At 40.7% G+C, this 20408-nt stretch overlaps 1 protein-coding gene across 7 annotated transcripts in view; it reads left to right on the top strand.

The window, feature by feature from the left end:
* The first annotated feature begins 13797 nt into the window (after positions 1 to 13797).
* Positions 13798 to 20408, top strand: part of LOC108699264 (prolactin-releasing peptide receptor-like) — a 125761-nt gene continuing 119150 nt past the window's right edge. For 2 of the 7 annotated variants that reach the window (XR_005963552.1, XM_041573381.1), the window contains exons 1-5: positions 13798 to 13926; positions 14756 to 14942; positions 15432 to 15896; positions 17014 to 17210; positions 18184 to 18294. The gene's annotated coding sequence lies outside the window, so the exon portion shown is untranslated. Of the gene's footprint in view, positions 13927 to 14755; positions 14943 to 15431; positions 15897 to 17013; positions 17211 to 18133; positions 18295 to 20408 lie in introns of all 7 variants that reach the window. The other 5 variants (XR_005963553.1, XM_041573383.1, XR_005963551.1 and 2 more) reach the window with 3 other exon arrangements.

Here is a 20408-nt window from a genome sequence, read left to right as displayed (position 1 = left end):
CATTGCAACACTTCGCCAGGTGAAAATTCACTTAGACAACGCTAATTTACTAAAATGTGAAATTGCGTCCAGGACGCCGGCGAATTTCCGTAAACGGTATTACCCTTTTGAAAATCTGATAATAATATGTTTTAATATGTTTTTTAGACGGATCCAGTGACCCTCATTTGAAAGCTTGAAAGAGTCAGAAGAAAAAGGCAAATTATTCCAAAACTATAAAAAATAAATAATTAAGACTAATTGAAAAGTTGCTTAGAAATGGCATTCTATAACATATTAAAGGTTAACTTAAAGGTGAACCACCCCTTTAATTATACCATTTTCCATGCAAGTTTACCAGGCTTTGACTACTATATATTGTAACATGTTGGCATCATTTCTTGATGAAGTCTGATGTAGTTGATCTTATAAATATCACACCCAGATCTTTTGCAGAAGGAATCTAAACCAAAGTGGAAGTTTGGCTTTATTTTAAAGGTCAGTGGCTGATCAAATCACAGCTATAGACTGGTCTCGCCCTTATTGGGGTTCATCATTGTAGTGTAGGTTATGGAAAACTGGGTTTGCTTCCAAGGATTTGCTGTTTTGCATACACATGAGTTGCAACATGCTGCATTTTTCCAGCGTTCGGCGCCTACATGCGCCTGTGTGAGTACAGCCCCATTGGAAAAAACTGAATGTGTCTACTCCTGCGCTCCCCTGCAGCTGAACGCATAAAAACGGAACGCAGGGGAGCACAGCTTCAAATGCTCGTCTGTAAGAGGCCTTAGATCTATGGCTCTACATAGCCACAAGCCATTGTGCTACACTGATGAACCATTATAAAAGAGAAACTGCTCTGTAGTTCAGCAACTGCCTTGGCGGTGCTTTAAACCCTAGCGCTGAGCTCCAAAGTATATCAAGAAAATGGACATTAGATTTCCATTGTATCAATAGACCCTTCATTGAGATTGGAGGAATATTTGAACCGCAATAGAGTCAATTAGACTAGACTTAAAAGGAAGGAAAGGGTTAAATAAAACACAGAAAACCTAAATGTATTACGACATCCTTAGAGAGAAAGAAATATGACCACATAAAAAAAACACTTCTCTTAAGGGAAAAAAGCAATATTCTGGTAATCATCTAAATGTATGGAGGCTTAACTCTCCCAACATTACACATATCGTGCCACATATATATCAAAAATAATGAGCAAAAAAAATACCATATAGCCATTTCTTAGAAATACAGTTCCAAATACAATATAATGTAATATTCTTGATAAGTACCAAGTAACCCTTAGAGCTATAGGCAATCTACATGTAGATAGAAATTACTGCAGCAAATCTTGCAGCCAGCATGTTCTAAAGCACAAAGGATGCACTTAGTATTAATGAGGCCTGTGTGGCAGTAGAAATGTAAATATATGTTCAAGGAAATTGCTAGAAAATTGTTAAGACTTTCTAAACAGGTAAGTGACCGTGTTTAATATGCCTATTAACATAGAACTCCAACAGCGTATCTATTATGCGTTTCAAAAGACAGAATTGTAGGGCCTTTTAACAACTTCTGTAGCACCAGGAAATAGTAAGCTACAGTATATTACAGGTATGGGACCTGTTATCCAGAATTCTCAGGACCTGGGGTTTTCCGGATAATGGATCTTTCTGTAATTTGATCTTCATACCTAAAGTCTACTACAAAATCATGTAAACATTAAATAAACCCAATTGGCTGGTTTTGCTTCCAATTAGGAATAGTTATATCTTAGTTGGGATCAAGTACAAGGAACTGTTTTATTATTACAACAACAAACGGAGACTTTCAAAAGTTGGATTTTAGTGGTTTTTAGAGGTTTTTGAAACCACAGCTAAACTCACAAACTCTAAAACAATGAATGTCATGAGATTTATTCAAAGATACGAATAAAGAGAGTATGAACGGAAAATTATGCTGAACGATGTACTAAAAAGTATGAATACCTTGAAAATCTCTAAAACTTTGAGTTTTTCCAGCCAATTACTATGGAAAAAAATATGAAAACCTTTGCAAGTCCGAATTGATTGAAAACGGTCCAATAAGATCAGATCATTTCCCACTGGCTTCTATGGGACCTCGACAACTTTTACCTGGCAAAGTTTGTATTAGTGGTTTTTGTGGTTTTTAATAAATTAATCTTAGTTTGTATCAAGTACAAGGTACTGTTTTATTATTATATAGAAAAAGGAAATTACTTTTAAAAATGTGGTTTATTTGGAGGCCAATGGGAGCAACAGCCAATGGGTTGTATATATATACATGGCTCTTGTGTATTATAATATATCATATACACTATGAAGGTACTGTATGACTTAAAGGGGACCTGTCACCCTAAGAAATAATTTAAAATTCTTTTCTATCATGTTAGTTGAGCAAAATAAACTTTACTTACACTGTATTTATTATTTAAATTTTGTTTCCTTCTGTCTTGGAATTATACAAACACAGCAAGCAGGCAGCAGCCATTTTGTGGACACAGTTATTAAGGGAAATTGTGTATCACCCCAAAATCTTGTGTATGCACCAGAATGGGGGACCTAATGTCCATGTGCAGGTCCCTACACAATTATAGAGCCTGAGGAGGGAAGGGGGAATGTGGGGAGAGCAGTGACATGTAGGAAGTGCTGAATGGAAAGTGAAAGTAATTGACTGCCCCTCCTCTATGCCATGGGCATAGAGGCGGGGCAGGTAATATTTGATTGACAGTTTAGATATTTAAACACCTTTATAACAGGTATGGATGTTTTAATGAAAAATTTTTTGGGGGTTTCATATTTAATTTGCAAAGGACTTTCATTATGCAGCTTTTTATGTGTAGGTGACAGGTCCACTTTAAAGGAGAAGGAAATTCCCTGGGTGCAAAAACCCTCCCCCTCCCCTATGTTGCCCCACCTCCCACCTCCCCCCTGGCCTACCTGTCCCCCCGGGCAAATGCCCCAAACTTGTTACTCACCCCTCTGCACAGGTCCTGTCCACGGAGTTCACAGGCGCCATCTTCTCCCAAGCGGTTTTACCGGGGATTTATAAAGAGGCAAAATTTAGTTTTTATCACTTGCATTAATGCCCTTTTTTGTGCAAGACAGAACTTTATTTGCTTTAGTAGCCACAGAATGACACAGCCTAGAGTTACACAGCTTGTTATCCACAAAAATCCACAGATCCTTTTCAATTAAGGAAACCCCAACAAACTTCCATTCATTGTATAACTCACATTTATATTATTTATACCTTAGTACATAACTTTGCACTTATCAACATTGAACCTAATTTTTCAGTTTGCTGTCCAGTTTTCCAATTTAGTTAAATCATGTTAAATCAAGTGGCAGAATCCTGCATGGAACTTCTTTTCCAGTTTTTAAACTGGGTAGTCAGCTCTTCTAATACAAGAGAGCACAATTACACTCTCTGCACTAGCGTCTTGGACCGCCCTGGACCCCCAGAAAAGGTGAGCAGGAAAGGGGGAAGAAGCCATCTTAGGGCAGCATGGGGTTTAGAATCACCTCTGTGTCAAGGTCTATTTGTAACGTAAGGTATCCCAAACTCAGAACTAACTCCAAGGACCCGGTCACGGCTCACTCTTCTGCCTATAACAGCCGCCTTTGGCTTTGGAATGAGTTCTCTTTTAATTAGACTTAATGTGAGAGGACCAAGGAGAGAGTTCTGAGCAGGCTAGGGAGCCGAACGTATGTGGAAAGGACTGTGGAGCAGTCAACAAGACATTAACAGGCAGGGTCAAAACCAGACAGGCAATGCAGTACCAAAACATATAACAGCAGAGTAGTCTAGGTCACAGGCTGAGGCCAAACCAAACAGCAGTGACGTACAAATTGGAATCCAGAGAATACCGTATATACTCGAGTATAAGCCGTCCCGAGTATAAGCCGAGGTACCTAATTTTACCTCCAAAAACTGGAAAAGCTTATTGACTCGAGTATAAGCCTAGGGTGAGAAATGAAGCAGCTTCTGGTAAGTTTCAATCAAAAAATTGAGGGTTTCTGCTGCCAATGGAGGTGCTGGCGTCTCGTTTTTGGATGCGGCGACCATTCTTGGACGCCGGCGAATATTCTTGGAGACTATTCTTGGACGCTGGTGACTTTTCTTGGGTGCCGACGACTATTCTTGGGCGCCGGCGACCGTTTTTGCGCTTGACCCGAGTATAAGCTGAGGTAGAGTTTTTCAGCATATTTTGGGGGCTGAAAAACTTGGCTTATACTCGAGTATATACGGTAGTCAAATACAGGCAAAGGTCGGTACAGGGTAGAATGTCAAAGTCAAGAACAGGCAAGGGTCAGGAACAAGAACAGACTTAGTAAGCGCACCCAGGAACTACAGGAATACACCTTTATGTTGGGCAATGCAAAACACGGAAATGCGCCTTTAAATATTTGAATTTCGCTCTAGTGCGATGACGTCAGACGAGGATGCACCAAACTGATCTGGAAAGGCACAAGCGAACCCGGAAGAGCCATAAAGGATCTAGCGCGCACGTCAAGTAGCTCGCACTGGAGGAAGCAAACGTGCCAGACGTCCATGCCTTGGGTGCAACGGGCGTCCCTGTTGCACCCCACTGGACCACCAGGTAATATTCTCATACGATTACACATAAAACCATGGTGGCACAAGCTCACAGTTTTGTGATTCACAATTTCATCAAGTGTTTTATTCCTTATTAATCTCCCCCCCCCCCCAAAAAAAAACTTTCCTACAAATGATGTCAAACTGACTGGCCTATAATTCTCAGACTGAGAAAAGGAATCTGAGTCCAGGCCTGAGGTATGGGGCATGCTGGTATCAAAACTGCTCAGAATCTGTAAACTCACATGTCTTGTTAAGGACCCTTTTATGTGATTCCAACAGCCTATTGGTGCCATATATTGTGACATATTAAATCATCATGTTCTCTGATCCTTTACCAAGAAATGTTTAATGGAAAACACCAGGGATATTTTTTGGTGCAAGTGTGCCGTTGCACATGCAAACCTGAACTTACTTCTTGGTTGGCAGTAGCGCCAGGCTTCCCCAACATCAATAGAAATGCCTGTGCAATTCTGAACAGGAGGGATGAGGAAGGAAGCTGAGCCAAGGCACACATGTTAGCACAAGTACCTTTAATTAATGGGATTTTTCATCCAAATCACTACAACCAATTTAGTGGCACTTTGACTGTGCTTGTGAAAGCCCCCTGTAGTCTTCACTGACACTTCCACCTACCATCCCACACTGGTATTTCAATGCACACAGTATAAAATCAAGTGAGATGGGATCAGCAGAGCTGCACAAGTGACTTCATTGCACATAACAAAGGACTGCACTGCCCAAAACATAATGAACCAGATTACATTCTAAGAGGAAAAGCTTCTTTATATACTATTCTGCAGTTTCCTTAGACTACAATGGAGTTTTCATGAGATAAAACAGCATCTAATCAGCCAAATGAAGCCAGACCATTGTGTACAATAAATACGCCTGAATATCGTCTCTGCTGATCTTTACTAGCATACCGTGTATTTCAAATTGTTCTGCCGGCATCGAACCATTGAAATTAACTTGAATTCAGAACTTATCCCAATCATTTCTTTTCTCTCCGTTTTGCTGATTATGTGATGCTTATTTAATCTTCATTTCTGCAGACTTTAAGACAATTTTCTGGTTAGAATGAATCCACTCTAAATTGAAAGCCCTTATTGTCAGCCCTATAGCCCTATTAGGGACACTAATCAAATGGAATTCGGACTTCACTTGGGAACCAGTACTTTACAATTTAGTTTACAATTACCTTGGAGTTCATATTTTCTTCATCCTTTTCTTTCCTGGGGAAATATAATTAACTGCCAGGATGGAACAACCTTATGTGAACTGTTAACAAAATGCTCAGTGTTTGGACTGTCCTATATAGGTAGAATACATGATTTCTGTGTAACCCTTTATTATTTTTTATGGACTTCTCTCGCCTGAGCATTAAGTTCTTTGAGACTGTCATTGCTTAAAAAATAAATATTTTTTGTTGTTTAATTAATAAATGGTTAATGAGTGGGCATTTTCAGTTTAATGGTGACAGATGAGCCTCGGTGCAAAAAACATCAGTCACCAATCTGCGTTTCAGCAAGGACACTCACTATTAAAGGATAAGTAAACCCTAAAAATTAATGTGGCTAAAATGCCATATTTTATATACTGAACATATTGCACCAGTCTAAAGTTTCAGCTTGTCAATAGCTGCAATGATCCAGGACTTAAAACTTGTCACAGGGGGTCACCATCTTGGAAAGTGTCTGTGACACTCACATGCTCAATGGGCTCTGAGCAGCTGTTACATAGTTACATAGTTACATAGTTAAATTGGGTTGAAAAAAGACAAAGTCCATCAAGTTCAACCCCTCCAAATAAAAACCCAGCATCCATACACACACCCCTCCCTACTTTTAATTAAATTCTATATACCCATACCTATACTAACTATAGAGTTTAGTATCACAATAGCCTTTGATATTATGTCTGTCCAAGAAATCATCCAAGCCATTCTTAAAGGCATTAACTGAATCAGCCATCACAACATCACCCGGCAGTGCATTCCACAACCTCACTGTCCTGACTGTGAAGAACCACCTACGTTGCTTCAAATGAAAGTTATTTTCTTCTAGTCTAAAGGGGTGGCCTCTGGTACGGTGATCCACTTTATGGGTAAAAAGGTCCCCTGCTATTTGTCTATAATGTCCTCTAATGTACTTGTAATGTGTAATCATGTCCCCTCGCAAGCGCCTTTTTTTTCCAGAGAAAACAACCCCAACCTTGACAGTCTACCCTCATAATTTAAGTCTTCCCTCCCTCTAACCAATTTAGTTGCACTTAGTCTCTGCACTCTCTCCAGCTCATTTATATCCCTCTTAAGGACTGGAGTCCAAAACTGCACTGCATACTCCAGATGAGGCCTCACCAGGGACCTATAAAGAGGCATAATTATGTTTTCATCCCTTGAGTTAATGCTGTTGAGAAGCTAAAATTAGGGATTGTAGCAAATTATTATGAAGAAAATTAGGTTGGCCTGTAATATAAGATGATGCTACAGGGCTGCTTATTAAATTCTGATGCTAATTGCACTGGTTTCTGCGCTGCCATGTAGTAATTATCTGTATTAATTACTAATTAGCCTTTGTGACATTTATATTCTATGGGGCAAATTCACTAACCGGCTAAAATTCACCAGCAACGGCTTCGCAGTCATCGCAACACTTCGCCTAGTGTAACTTCGGCAACCAAAGCGAAGATGCGCTAGCATTGGCTAATTTGCATATGACGGGAAATTATAAAGCTGCATGTTGCAGCAAATACATTAAATTACACAAGTCCAGGGAACCTTAAGGGCTCTTACTCACTGGCGTTCTGACCTGCGCTCCCCTGCGTTCCGTTTTTTGGCGTTCAGCCGCAGGGGAGCGCAGGAATAGACGCATGTCATTATTTCAAATGGGGCTGTACTCACTCAGGCGCGTGTAGGCGCCGAACGCAGGTTGAGACGCAACATGATGCATTTTTCCTGCGTTCGGCGCCTACACGCGCCTGAGTGAGTACAGCCCCATTTGAAATAATGACATGCGTCTATTCCTGCGCTCCCCTGCGGCTGAACGCCAAAAAACGGAACGCAGGGGAGCGCAGGTCAGAACGCCAGTGAGTAAGAGCCCTAATAAAGAAAATAGAGTTGTTATATTGCCCTACACATGAGCCCAGTGTATAGTTTATATTCCATGTTTTTTGGGACACTAAAAAATGCACTCCATTGCACTTTGCCTGGTCTGAGGTGGCGAAGGCAAGTCTGGCGGAGTTACGTCCATTCACCAGAGTAAAAATTTGCATGGCAATAGAGTCCGAATGACCACTAGCGTCTGTCTCTTTCGCTAGTGAAGTTACGCCTGCGCCCGTTATTAAATCAGCGAAGTGCCTGAATGACGTAACGTTGGCGAATTTTCCCTTTAGCAAATCTGCCCCTGTGTGTACTTAGGGTTGCCACCTTTTGCTCAGTGGAGACTGGGCGGGGGTAGGGCTGTGACGTGGCACGTCGTGGCATCGGGGGGCGGGCAGGGGGGGCTATGATGCCGTATCAATTATGGGGAATCCTGCCCAGTTTTCCTAATTTGGAAAACCGGGCAGGAAGTTTTGATCTGGGCAGCCCTTCAAAATACCGGGCTGTCCGGGTCAAAACCAGACAGGTGGCAACCCTATTTGCACTGTATATTGTGAGTTGGCCCCTAAGCTCAGTAAGTGACAGCAGCACAGAGCATGTGCAGTGAATCAACAGAAAAGAAGATGGGGAGCTACTGGGGCATCTTTGGAGACACAGATCTTTACTGCTAAAGGGTTGTGGTTGTCTTGGGCTGGTACAGAAGCACAGAACATCATCTACAACATTTCTAGCCTACTTCTTTAGTTAGGCTTTAGTTCTCCTTTAAATAACATTATGAGCAGTGAAAGGCAGGGTTTTTTTTTTTACTGCCAATGTTTTATTCTGCCTACAGGGGTGGTCAAAACACCCCTATTTGCATTTGGCCTTATGCTCATAGGCACCCATGGACCCATGCCTAAGGCAGCAGTTTTAGGAAGGCAGCCCTCGGCTATCTGTATGGTAGATAAAATTACAATTTGCCACTGGATACAGCCCTGCTAATACTGTATAAATAATTGTAAGAAACAAATAATGTTTTATTAAACTTCCACTACTGTTTAGTGGGTTAACTAATATACATTCTGATTGGTGCCCAGAAAGTTATATGTAGCGGTGAAAATATGTATTTGGCTTTGTGCAGGCAAGAAGAATGATATATACCTTTTCTCCACACATTATAAAAAGCCATTGGTGGTCAGGGCCTCCCTAGAAGTTAAAAAAAAATGTTGGCTACCCCTCCCCCCAAGTTATAAAAATACATCGGTGGTCAGGGCCCCCCCTGCAAGTTAAAAAGAAAATGGTGGCCCCGGCACCCTATAAGTAAAAATAAAAATTGGTGGTCATGCCCCCCTGCAAGTTAAAAAAATGGTGGCCTTTGGTCCCCCTATTATTGATAAAAAGCCACTGGTGGCCAGGGCTCAGTTTCAGGTTAAAAAAAACATTGGTGGCCAGGGCCAAAATCTACTGGTGGCCAGGTCCCCCCCAAAAGTTAAAGTTTTATTTGTCAGGGTCCCCCATAAAAGCTTTTAAAAACATTGGTGAGCATGGTCCCCCATAAAAGTTGGTGGCAAGGGTTTTTAAAAAAACTCCACATATTTCCAGTCCAGGCCTGCTTGTTGGGGGCAAGTTGTTATGGGCACTTCTTTCATGTGCCTTCAGACTCACCCAAAGCTCATTATGTCTGAATGGCATAAAAGTTCTTACTTTCTCTTGGGACAGTGTTTTTCCATGTATAGGTACAGGATCCATTATCTGGTAACTAGTTATCCAGAAGGTCCAGAATTATATCTATTATATAGTATAATTAATAATTAATTATGGTATCTATGGTATAATTAATAATTAATGATGGTATCTATGGTATAATTAATCCTTACTGGAGGTAAGACAATGCCATTGGGTTTTAATGATTTGTTAGTAGATTTAATGTATAAAGATCCAAGTTATGAAAAGATCCATTATCTGGAAAGCCCCAGGCGCCAAGCTTTCTGGATAAAAGGTCCCGTAACTTTAGTCAAAGTCATTCTCATTCCATAAGATGTTCGAGCAGCAAAGGCCATGTGTCATTCTTCCTTACAGGTCTCGATCACAATGAAGTAAGTGATTGACTGAATTTTGCAGTATAAAAAATTAAATTATTATAATTAATCAAGTCAGTGACATTCAGTATTCTCCAGAGGAATAATGCAAATATATCTATGGATTTTTTTAAAAATAAATTTTCACAAATGTTCTAGCGGCCTCTTTGGCACATGTAACATGTTTTGCCCCTCAGGTCTGACAATATCTATATTTCAGTGTAAAGGCTGGGGGAGGGAAAGGAACCTTTGTGGACCCAAGTAATGCATTTCTCTCTTCTTTCTTAAAATTACATCTCAAGACGACCATCTTTCACAATTATGTGAACGGCCGAGAAATTGATTTGCTCACCACTCATGGCAACTGTCAGGCTTTTTGGATGATGGAATGTCAAAGAGATATGAGAGTAAATTACAGCGCAGGGGTCATTTATGAGGAATTTTTAAAGTGAAAATATATCAGGTTTATAAATGACTTATATCTTCCATTTATTTACTTATCCCTCTTACTTAGCTCTCATCTCTTACTTGGCAGGAGACTGGCTCATGAATGCCTCAGGGTAGGGCACAGAATTGTACTGGGCATTCCCTTCTTCGGCTGTATTATATTACAGGTATGGAACCTTTTATCCAGAATGCTCGGGACAGGGGTTTTCCGGATAACAGAAATCTTTTCCGTATTTTGGATTTTCATACCTTAAGGTTACTAGAAAATCATATAAACATTAAATAAATCCAATAGGCTGGTTTTGCCTCTAATAAGGATTGATTATATCTTAGATTGGATCAAGTACAAGATACTGTTTTATTATTACAGAGAAAAAGGAAATTATATTATTGGGTATAGAATGGAGTCCTTATCGTAATTCGGAGCTTTCTGGATAACGGGTTTCCAGATAACAGATTCCATACCTGTATAGCGTTCCTTGCATTGTAAAGGCCTAAATATCCTACTTCCACATTGGAAGAGGTGGTCAAGTTGAACCAGTTCAACTTGAAGGGATTGTTCACCTTGGAGTTAACTTTTAGTATGATGAAGACAGAGAGTGATATTCTCAGACAAAGTTATTTTGCTTTTTATTCAGCAGCTCTTCAGTTTCCAGTTTCAGCAATCTGGTTGCTAGGGTCCAAATTTGAATGAAAGACTGAAATATGAATAGGAGAGGCCTGGATAGAAAGATGAGTTAGGAAAAGTAGCAATAGCAATACATTTGTTGCCTTACATAGCATTTGTTTTTTAGATGGGGTCAGTGACCCCCCGTTTGGAAGAAGAAAGCAGACAATTGATGATTATATGATTATTTACTAATTATATGAGTACAGATTTTATTATTCACCTTTCTATTCAGCCCCTCTCTTATTCATATTCTAGTCTCTTATTCCAATCCATACATGGTTGCTAGGGTAATTTGGACCCTAGCAACCAGATAGCTGAATTTGCAATCTGGACAGCTGCTGAATAAAAAGCTCAATAACGAAATGAAAACCAATTGCATATTGTCTCAGAATATCATTCTTTGCCCTACTAAAAGTAAATTTAAAGGTGAACAACCCCTAGTTGTACCCCCTATTGTAAAATATGAACATATTTGAGATCACTGTGAATTTCCAGATCCTTTTTGACTAATATTGTTCTATTTTACTAGAGGGGGTGTATCATTCCCTATGTAATTCCACAGTATCATATTCCATTTAATTTTTATGCTTTTTCTGTAAAATTCTTCAGTGACAAGAATCATAAAAGCCAAATACTTCATTAAAACTCAACATTGCCGAGACAATTCATTAGGACGGTTGCTGATATAGAAGTGCCTACTTATGTCGCAGGGTATTTATTCTGTTGATTTCGAGTGTTTACGGGTGTCATCGAGAATACAAGATTTATATATAAACTATGTAAATTGGTTTCAGCTTTATCGCTTCTTCCATATCTGCTTATAAGTGCTATTTATATGCAGCAGCTTGTGTGTAGGGATGCACCGAATCCACTTTTTTGGATTCAGCCGAACCCCCGAATACCGAACCGAATCCGAACCCTAATTTGCATATGCAATTAGGGGTGGGAAGGGGAAAACATTTTTTACTTCCTTGTTTTCTGACAAAAAGTCAGAAAATTTCCCTCCCCGCCCCTAATTTGCATATGCAAATTAGGATTCGGATTCGGTTCGGCCGGACAGAAGGATTCGGCCGAATCCGAATCCTGCTGAAAAAGGCCGAATCCTGGCCGAATCCCGAACCGAATCCTGGATTCGGTGCATCCCTACTTGTGTGCATTCGAGAACTCTAAGTGACCTGTTTTCAGCTGCCTCAATTGGGTATTAGGGATAGGAAATTGGCATCTTTATAGCTAAATGTATGCAATCCAGTTAATATCCAGTTCAATCTGGCTCTCAACCAGCAACCTTTGTCTTCCTTTCTCTATTACCTTTGTCGCATAGATTTACCAGCACAGGCTGCCCTCAAGTCCTGGTTGACTAAATTCCACACCCTGTATACACATAATAATATCCCTTCATTGTTTACCTTCCCTTGCAAACTTGAATTTACTTTATAGATTTAGAGTCAGGAATGAATTTGTTTTTGATAGTGATTATGATTTGGCAGAGCCCAGCACTCAAGTATGTAAGGCAGGAGTCTCCAACCTTTTTTAGCTGTGAGCCGCATTCAAACACAAAAAAAGTTGGAGAGCAACACAAGCATACAAAAAGTTCCTGGGGTGCGAAATATGGGCTACGATTGACCATATGTGGACTGGCAGCCTACAGGAGGCTCTGGCAATACACATTTTTTTTTGCAACTAAAGCTTGAATTCAAACCAGGAAATCAAAAATAAGCACCTGCTTTGGGGCCACTGAGAGCAACATCCATGGGGTTGGAGAGCAGGCCATTGTTGGGGATCACTGGTGTATGGGGGGGTACTGTCACTGAGCACAGTTATTGCTTCAAAAGTATATAAACCACCTACCATCGATGTTGCAGCTAGAACAGGTAGGTTGCAAGGAGCAATATTGTTTTTAAAGGGAATATTTATTTTAGAATTTATTTAGATGAGAATAATTTAAACAGCTTTGCAATTAGTCTTCGGTGTTTATGGTTTTGTGACCATGGCAACTAGCCAGCAGTTGAAAAACCAAAATAGACAGCTGCATACAGAAGTTATATGCATATGCAAATTATCTCAATTCAGGTAATTTGCATATGCATATTAGGGGCTGGATTTGGAATCTTTTGAATAAATAAAAATAAATTTGTTGCGTTCTTAATTGTTCATTTCCCTCTAAGGCTCAACAAACCGGGAAATTAGTATGTCATAATGTTATATTAAACAGGCAAGTTGCAGAGAACAGTAGGCCATCTTGAATCCTCAAGGTCAATCTAAGTGGACAGTGAAAGTATATTACACCCCACAGACCAACCTGTGTGACAGTTAAGGCTATTTTCTTATTCCAGATGACTGTCGAAAATTACATTTGCGAGATTCCTCTCGACTGAAGACCCGCCTAGTGATGCCAGGAGGATTTGTCTCCAGCATGTTCCAAGAGATATTCAAGTCCCGCTTTACTGCCGGCGAGTGGTATAACTTTACTCGGGGGCTGTATCTTTACAAGGACTACTTGGGGGTCCGAGAGTTTTTGGCTTGGAAAGGTACGAGTTGCATTCCTTCCTAGCATTTGCATCTGTCTAGTGCTTTATGTTCTGATTTTCATTCTTTCTTTAGCACAAACACCCTTTGATTTATCTTCTGATTTAGAATGCTTTGTCCAGGACCAACAAATCCACAGTTTTTTTTATCCTGGTCCGGATAATTATGAATCTGAGTTTATGTGAAAGAAGTCTTTCTTCCACTGTTGGTATGGTCACACAACCTACTCTTGTTGTCCATGTAAAATGTTTTTTGAACAAAAAGGATAAATTATTTTTTCAAAACCACCCTCTCGTTAAATTGTTTCTGATTCTGAGTGTGCAAACAGGTAGATCAATCACACAACCTACTCTTCCCATTCAGGTACTCATCTAGATGCCTTCCCCAATCAATAAACTCCAATGGAAGAAAACTTATACTTGGTAGACGGAGGATTCTCGATTAACTCTCCTTTTCCCCTGGTTCTGCAGCCTGAGAGGGATGTTGATGTTATTTTCTCCTTTAACTACTCATGGGATGCTCCATTTGAGGTGAGAGTCTATTATAAGACCCTACAAAGACCCTATCAACGGAGACTCAATTCAGCTGTACTGTATTTGTTGTGCTGTATAATTTGCCTCTGGGTGTGATTTAAAAAGGTGAATAGCCACTGGATATTTGCAGCTGCCACAAACCAATTCCACTACAGATCCAGGGCAGGCAGCAGGCCTGAGGCGACAGGGCCCACTTTAAGTCTGGCCCTGAATACAACAACTTCACAGCTCTCATTATTTACAAGATAAAAGTTTCCCATCCAAGTTTTCCATTTTCATGAACTATCATACTGCATAATCCTTTCCAACTTGGTGTTAATTCCAGGTTATGTACAGATCCCAACCGTTGCCCTTTAGTTTAATGCAGGGCTTTCTGATCAGTACATGCAAAGCCAGGGAAGAGGATCCATGAACACAACATTGGCATTGCGGAGACCATCTCTCATCATTTGTATGCAAAATAACAGGGATCCTAGGGATGGTTGTCGCTTTTAAGTTTTTCCAGAATCATAGAATATGGCATTGGATGAATGGGGTTTGAAGCTCAGCTAGGTTAGCCGTTGATTTGATCCCAACTTATGCCCTTATTGGAGCCCTTCAGTATTGGTATAGTGCAGGGTTTTTGGTAAGTGCATGCAAAGCCAGCTAAAGCTGAACCAACATAGACTGACATTTAACAAAACTGCCTGCTAGATTCTGTTGGATAGTGTACAAATTGGCCGTGAATGAGAATTTCTGACTGATAAGTACCCAGTCTTAGCAGAATTTGCTTTTGGTCCCATACATGCAGCATTCAGTGCATGTCTGACACTTTTCTTTCTTTCAGGTGCTGCACTTGAGCTCCACCTACTGCAGAGAGAGAGGCATCCCCTTTCCAGAAATCACCTTGACCAAAGAGGATGGGAAGCAGCCAAAGGAATGCTACGTGTTCTTGGACCATAATAACCCTAGAGCTCCCATAGTGCTTCACTTCCCCATGGTCAACAACACATTCCAAAAATTCATAAAACCAGGTATGTATGTTGCACAAGGTCACATGGGGTGTTTTCTAAACCATGCATATTGGTCCAAGGGTAAAATGTGAGTGATTTTAATCACTGTTGGGTTACCTAACAAATTGGCTTCACTTTTCCACTTTGATATGACAGGCCATATATTAAGTTGTAAGAGTACTTAGAATAAATGCACGTTTGTACAGCAGCTCTATGTATTCTATAAAACCCAAAGAGGTTGTCTCACCACAAAGCAGAATTCAGAGTGATTTTATTATTGTATAAGATCCAGAGCAAAACACTAGTTATGAGACACTGGAGGGCTGGCATTCAGAATCTTGTCTAGAAAGGCTATATAACTGGTGGAAGTGCCAATCTGTCAGTCATCCCCAAGTCATTATAATTGATAACCTCAGGCACAGTGTCAATGCTCCTCTGCTGAAACCTGGAGCAGCCCATGGTTCTATTGTAGTGAGAATAAACCCCTAATCATTCCTGTTGCATTCCCAGGAGTCGAGCGGAAGACTGAAGAGGAGAAATTAAATGGAGAAGTAGACTTAAACAGAAAGGAGTCACCGTACCGGACAAAGAACTTTACATATGAGCCATAGCCAGTGCTTGAATTGGGGCGGGATGCGGCGGGATGGCATGCCGTTACTTTTTTTAAATGACTCTTCTCCATCCCGTCGGGCGGGATGGTGCAATTGATAATACCGGAGCTATGTGGAACTGCTCCTTTTTTTTTTTTTTTAACATTTCTCGGTGTTTTGGCGCTGTGTTTTAGGACTGACAGGTGATCATAGCCAATTATGTGAAGAGTGCTAAATTTTACTAAACCCTATTGGCTGGGCGGCCCTGCATGATAACAAATAGCTGCGCACTGCAGGCGCGCGCCAATTAATCAGTGTGAGGAGGACGAGGAGCTGCTGCTGGAGTGTGAGGGCTGGGCCTGCAGTAAACCTGTGGCTGCTAATTGTAAGTTAAAAAAAACGAATTCTGCTGTATTGTACTACTTGCCCTCCGGATTGCAATCTCCTGTACTTTTCTGGGTGGCGGGTGACTGAACTTTGTGTCTGCGACGCTGCTGTGTTCGCGCATTTTAATTGTCCCAATGTCCCACCACCACTTTGGAGCTTTCAAAGCTCCATACGGGGCCACAAAAACGACTGGAAGAAGTGGAGCAGTAATGATGCTGTGTGCGCAGCACTCTCAATCCGATAGGGCCTGGCCGGTGAGATCAAACTGTTCTTATTGCCTGCAACGTTTAAAGGGTAGCTAAAGTAATTTTTTAAAATGCATAAATAGGTTCCTAGCACAGTAGCACTAAATAAAACATTTTTGTAATGTATATGATGTCTGTAATGTATATGATTTTGTACCTGCTTTGAGATGCATGTAATTGTGTCTGCGGCTTTCTCTTCTCTTTCTTGCTTGCGATCTCTTTCAAAGTTCAGCGGCCGCTGGCCCTCCTGCTCACTAGTGATTGATGGACTGCCCCTCTGATGCTTAATAGCTAGATAAGGTGTTTTATCCCTTACATATATACATGCTTGTTGAGAAATGACTAATCTCAGAGCGTGAGGGAGTAAGGCGGCCTGCTGAACTTTGAATTAGATCGCAATCAAGAAAGAGAAGAGAGAGCCGCAGAAACACGCTGACGCTCCAAGATTGCTGTCATTTCTCAACAAGCATGTAAATATAAGGGTTAAACCACCCTTGACCCGTAGCTTTCTTTTAAGCATCGAAGGGGCAGCCCATCAATCACTAGTGAGCAGGACGGCCAGCGGCCGCTGAACTTTGAAGTAGATTTTAACAGACAGACATACATTACAAAAGTGTTTTATTTAGGGCTACGAGCGTATTTATGCATTTTAGAAGTTTATTTTAGATCCCCTTTACCTCTCCCACCTCTGGCATGGTGTTACTGTACTGAGTGTCATCTGCTGCCACCAGCTCCTGTGCACTGTGCTCGCTGCCTGTTGCCATTACTGATGTCCCTGAAGTGCAGGCTCGTGCAGTCCCTAGAGCTGAGGACACTGTCTAGGGGCGCAGAGTCCTGTCCCCACAAACACGGATTTGCTCTTATCCCCAGAGTGCAGGCTGCTGTCCCCACAAGCAAGGGCTGATGATGATGCTGTCTCCATGGCTCAGACTGCTGCTCCTGTTATCTCAGCCACTTTTGGTGCCAGGTAGTTTTGTCCCTTGGTGTGATCAGGCAATTAGCAGCAGAAAAAGGAGAATCTGCACCCCTCCTCTCCATCACCCCAGAGGCAGGAGGATTTGTGTGAGGTAAGGTTCCAGCTCTTATCTCACTGATCACCCAGCCTGACAATGCCTCCTTTCTCATGAGCTATTTTAACCCTTCCTAGACTTCCTCTTAAGTTTTCCTGGTTTTCAAGTATGTCCTCCTTATTTTATCTTTTTTTTTCTATTCCCTGTCATCAGTCCTGGGAGTGTACTCCTGTGTTTCATTTTTGTGTAAACAAATATAATAAACTATCTATATAAAATATTTTTTCCAGTGCCCAAAATGAATTGTGTGTGTGTGTGTGTATATATATATATATATATATATATTTATTTTTGAAACGTAAGTGGGGGCAGTGATCACAGGACTATCTTATTTCAGTCCTTCTGAAGTGGTGTCAGTGGGAGCTTATCTTGATTACTGCCTATTGTTCAATTGACAGGCTCAGCAGACAAGGCTCTATTTACATTACAGCAGCTTGTAGGAGGGAGGGGTAATGACATCACTCCAACTTGCAGTGCAGCAGTAAAGTGTGACTGAAGTTTATCAGAGCACAAGTCACATGACCTGAGGGCAGCTGGGAAATGTCAAAATGTCTAGCCCCATAGCAAATTTTAAAATTAGATATAAAAAAATCCATTTCTTGTTTTGAAAAACGGATTTCAATGCAGGATTCTGCTGTAGTAGCACTATTAACTGATACATTTTGTAAAAAACATTTTTTCCACGACAGTATCCCTTTAAGTTCAGGTAAGTGGTCAGTATCATTGGCAACTTGGAACATCAATGGATCCTGTTACATGGGAAGAGACACTTTAGGTAGTTAACACTTAGAATGCTGTATCTTGCCAAAGGTTTAACCACTCAAAAGCACTTTACCCCAAAGGCAGACTCCACTGAAAAAGATTGCTATTTTCCCTATATAACTTGTTTCTTTCTCCACCGTGTCATCTGTTTTTGAAAGTCTTCAATCATGCGGCTACCTGTGAAGATGCAACTGTTTTGACTTTTCAGCAAGTGGACTAGACATCTGGACAAGCTACACCCCCTGCACTCTCTGATGTGGTCTAAAATCTTCACTAGTTGCCTAGGCCTCTGGATTTCAAAAAGCATTTAGGACTTCAGGTAAGTCAAGTGGTCAATCTTGAATACTATGCAGAATCTGAAAATGCTGTAAAAAATATGACATTCAAAGGTAGTTAGCCAAAAATGTAATGTATAAAGGCTGGAGTGAGTGGATGTGTAACATAATAGCCAGAACACTACTTCCTGCTTTTCAGCTCTCTAACTCTGAGTTAGTCAGTGACTATAAGGGGGGGCCACATGGGACATAACTGTTCAGTGAGTTTGCAATTGATCCTCAGCATTCAGCTCAGATTCAAAAGCAACAGATATGACCCATGTGGCCCCACCTCAAGTTACTGATTGGTTACTGCCTGGTAACCAATCGGTGGAAACAAAGAGCTGAAAAGCAGGAAGTAGCGTTCTGGCTATTAGACATTGAACCACTCTAGCCTTTATACATTACATCCTTGCAGACTGTAGCTAAAGGGGCATACTTATGGTTAGGCATAAAACAGAATAGTGGATTCTATATATTTCTTGCAATATTAAAAAAAATATTTTAAATAATCATGGAAATGTTGGTGGGCGAGGCTTATTAAAAAGGGGGTGTGGCCAATGCATGTGGGCGTGTTCTAAAAAAATTTGCGCGGCACATTCCCATCCCTCCACTTTTTTAAACCCAATTCAAGCACTGGCCACAGCACTTTGACCGTTTGGTAGCAGTGAATCAGTATAATGTGCTGAACAGCAGTGAAAAGATTTCAGGAGCACTAAAAGCAGCAGTGGCTCGTAGGAAGAATGAATTAGCTAAGCTGCCACCTAAAAAACATGTGTGATGGGCATTATAAACCTATGCAACAAAATAATTTATAATTCCGCTTGCAGCTCAACAGGCCTGTGTAACTTGATGTTTTCAAATCCCAGCTCATTTTGTTTGCTTGGTTGGTGGTGTATTCCAGAAAGTGACTTACCAACTATAAACTTGTCTGTTTTGATGGCTGTACATTGACCAGGCTGCTGGGTATCTGGCTGAACATATAAATGTGAGATTTGTCAAGCCACATGGATGGCTTATTAGCATTGTGAGTGTCTTGAATGGCAGAATCTGACTGGTGCCAATACCCAATCTACCTGTGGGGGAAGGAGAAATTGGGGACAGAAAGAAAAATCTGAAAGGATGTCAAAACTGCCTCCATAATGGGTCATACATGCCCGTGCAGTTGGGCAAGATCAGTAGGGCCAGCTAAAATCAGTTGCTTTAGACTTGAGATAAAAATGCCTTATTTTGCTGAGACTTAAAGAGATTCTGTTTTTTTTGGTACACTTGTATTTATAAATTACACCCTGTACATTGCAAGTCATTCATTTTACCATTTAAAATGTTAAAAATGTTTTTTAGCTGTAGTATTGGTGTTTAAGCATCCATCTCAGGTCATTGTGCCTAACCCAGTGCTTTTAGAAAGAGCCAGCACTTCACAATGGAACTGCTTTCAGTTAATCTATTGCTTCTCCTACTCAATGTAACTGGAGGAATCGTGGTGGGGCTATTGAGTGATATCCCCATGTCTACCACTAGGTGGTAATAGCAATGCACATGTAAGGAAGCTGTTCTCTTGTTACCTTGCCATTAATCTGCTGATGGACTGCTAGATGGGAAAGAAAGGGGGTGATCTCACTCCAACTTGCAGTGCAGCAGTTTATCAGTTCAGAAGTCACATGGCTGAGGGCAACTTGGAAATTAACAATTAACGAAATGTCTAATTTCAGATTGAAAAATGTATTTAAAAAAAAACACTGTTTGCTGTTAAAAACAGATTTCAATGCAGGATTTTGCTGGAGGAGCGCAATTAAGTGATGCATTTTGGGGAAAAAAATACATTTTCCTATGACAGAATCTTTTTAAAGGGCCAGTACCACCATAAAATGAAAATAAGTTTGGCGTTTGTTCATCCAGCATCTACAAATAAACTATTTTAGGGGATAGATGTAGTGTTTTACATGAGCGAGCTATTCATTCCATAGTTCTGTAAAGAAGCTATAAATTATGCTTGACCCCTTTGTTGAACACAAGTTCAGTGCTTGTGATAACAGTGAAAGAAAAACAATCCTTTGTGGGGGGGGGGGTAGGAATCTTTTGCTCTTTGATAAAACCACTGGCAAAATGCACGTTAGGT

This window comes from Xenopus laevis, chromosome 8L, assembly GCF_017654675.1.
Source record: "Xenopus laevis strain J_2021 chromosome 8L, Xenopus_laevis_v10.1, whole genome shotgun sequence".
Classification (NCBI taxonomy): domain Eukaryota; kingdom Metazoa; phylum Chordata; class Amphibia; order Anura; family Pipidae; genus Xenopus; species Xenopus laevis.
The sequence above is the reverse complement of the archived record's forward strand: the minus strand, read 5'-3'. Positions and strand labels throughout refer to the sequence as shown.